Source organism: Anopheles darlingi, chromosome 2, assembly GCF_943734745.1.
Source record: "Anopheles darlingi chromosome 2, idAnoDarlMG_H_01, whole genome shotgun sequence".
NCBI lineage: Eukaryota > Metazoa > Arthropoda > Insecta > Diptera > Culicidae > Anopheles > Anopheles darlingi.
The window spans coordinates 69,266,057-69,268,556 of NC_064874.1; the positions used below are offsets into that span (position 1 = coordinate 69,266,057).

The 2,500-nt window shown below is 42.2% G+C and overlaps 1 protein-coding gene and 2 non-coding genes across 4 annotated transcripts in view; all 3 read left to right on the forward strand.

Moving 5' to 3' along the window:
- The window catches only part of LOC125952299 (disintegrin and metalloproteinase domain-containing protein 10 homolog), a 59,627-nt gene that overhangs the window by 46,876 nt on the left and 10,251 nt on the right, over positions 1–2,500 (forward strand). The window lies entirely within an intron of this gene.
- Positions 263–335, forward strand: Trnak-cuu (transfer RNA lysine (anticodon CUU)). Its single transcript has one exon. It is a non-coding gene; the product is annotated as a tRNA-Lys (tRNA).
- Positions 877–949, forward strand: Trnak-cuu (transfer RNA lysine (anticodon CUU)). The gene has a single exon. It is a non-coding gene; the product is annotated as a tRNA-Lys (tRNA).

A 2,500-nucleotide genomic window follows, 5' to 3' on the forward strand; every position in this document is an offset into this window, starting at 1 on the left:
AAAGTGGGAGAAACACCTTCTAGTACTAATTCCATACGCATCCCTTCACTATTGAGGAGTATATGCTTGACTTGACGTAAACGGCAGATAATAGTATTGTACGAGTATGAAGAAGATGCCAGCTGTTCAGCCAAAGATAATCTCTTCTAACAATTCGCTAGCTCGGTGGATAGAAAACGTGTACTAAACATTTGCTTTTAGTGTAACCGTATTTGTTAAGCTTGTGAGTATTTGAAAAACATTTGTGTTTGGCTTGTCACAAGCCCGGCTAGCTCAGTCGGTAGAGCATGAGACTCTTAATCTCAGGGTCGTGGGTTCGAGCCCCACGTTGGGCGACTGATCTTTTTTTTTGCGGTTGTGTGTGTTTTTCAATCGATTACGAAAAATATAACTATCAAAAAATTTATTTAAAAATTAAGCAAAACATAAATCTTATTATTCATTGCGTTGTAGATCCAACACTTCAAATCGATCTGCAGAATACATCTTAGGGTAATGTGTCTTACGATTTCCTCTTGGAAGCAAACCAACTTATAATTTTGTTAGCGCCCACACACACTGTTTGATAACATATAATTGTAACTGTTCCTTCAATCATATAATGCCACAACAGAGGGCCACGGGACCTTTCAATCTTATCTTATGATTTTATACTAAATAGCCGAATGCCAGTATTGCTGTGCCTTGAAGAGTTTGCATGGTCTTATCAGATGTCGTGATTTAGCCTTTGAAGTTGTTTATCGATAGCGCCATCATTAAATCGATTCATCAGCATAAATTACGTTGGTTATAGATATTATATGTTCGAGCAAAATGTAATGAAATCAATAGATAGTCAATTGAGCGCGGTTCAAAAAAGATCACGCTGTCAATCAAGCCCGGCTAGCTCAGTCGGTAGAGCATGAGACTCTTAATCTCAGGGTCGTGGGTTCGAGCCCCACGTTGGGCGAATGACGTTTTTTTGTTACCGTCAAATTTGTTATAACATATTTTCCAGAGAGCAAGAGCTTATGAGATTGTACGTTTTATTTTTATTTTCTCATTTTGCGAAGTTGTCATTGATTGATCTATCTCGTGTTTTGGGATGCTATATTGTTCTTTTGCTTGATCTTTTCGATTGACGTACGCATTTGAAACCTTCGATAATCGAACGAGAGAAAGCCAAGTTCGATAAAATGCTACATCTGATAGTCGACAATTACGACAAGGTGTTCAACCTTGAGAAGAAAGCGTGCCAAAAACGTGTGACTGGCGGTGCGCTTGACCGTAGCTCGAAATGAAGTTATGCGCCCAGAAATCATTCCGCCACCCGCCCCCGACTACCATCAACAATTAAGCACGGTGATTGCGCACATCGCACAAAGCCGAAAAAGCGCAAAAATGATCACACACTCTCTCTCCTCATCACCAAATACGAACCTCACGAATCATCAAAAATTCGAGACTGACGGTTGGATAGGAAAGTACTCCATTTGGTGTGCGGTTCGCTTCTTAAGGTCTACCCACTTGACGGTCATTTAGCAGTAAAGTATAGTAACGTAATTACTATAAGTAGGGGGTTTTTCATCTTTTGTTTCCCCTCGCAAAAGACCCTTTTCCGGGACTGTCCTTACGTTGACGTGTGCAACCTTGCCCGCTACGGGACCGGATACCGGATAAACTCAATCCATCAAGTAAAACCTGATGGTTGATCCAGGGATTTTGCCTGGGTTTGGTTGCCCAACGGAAGGGTCCAGGTTGGATATCTTCGTCGCAAGGAAAGTGATGCCTAATAGCAGAATCTACAAAATGGGACCCTAACTAACCATCTAACTTTACCGGCCTTTTTTGGAGGGTCCAGTTATCGTGTTTCGGTACCGGATGACGTTTAACTAATAACTTCTGTTCAAGTTGAATGCGGGCTTAGATAGCAGGGCTGAGATTGTCGATTGAAAGTAAATGAGTTTCGGGATGAAGGGCCATCTGCCATGAACCCCTAGCACAAGTCCAAAGTTGAAATTACCTTCAGCAAGCAGGCAAGCAGACCTCCGTTCTGCACAACTTTTCATCTAACGCTCCTTCATAGGACACGGAAAAGGATCCTAGGACACCGAATCTAGTCCGATGATAAATCTAATTAAACATGCATTAACGTAAACTTGCTCGATTCGTCGTCGTCAGATGCGTCCTAATTGGACAGAATGGTTTGTTGTATGTGTTTTTTTTCTCGGTCCTGTGGTTAGTAGGTAGGTTAGTAATGCCTGTGGCAAACACCAATACTACATTGGGAGCCGGGAAACACACAGCGGAAGGGAAGAGAGATTTCCGCCAGAAGCTACAGCGTTTCCTCGCTTTGCATAAAATACATGCACCGCTCTCGTTTGCATCGGTTTCAGCTGGTTCCCGGGATGTGATATTCAAATTTATTCATGAATGTCATGAATGTGTGGATATTGATTTTCCTTTGCATTCCCTCGCTCCATGCCGGTCGGAAGTTACCAAGCAGAATCCGAGATGGAGA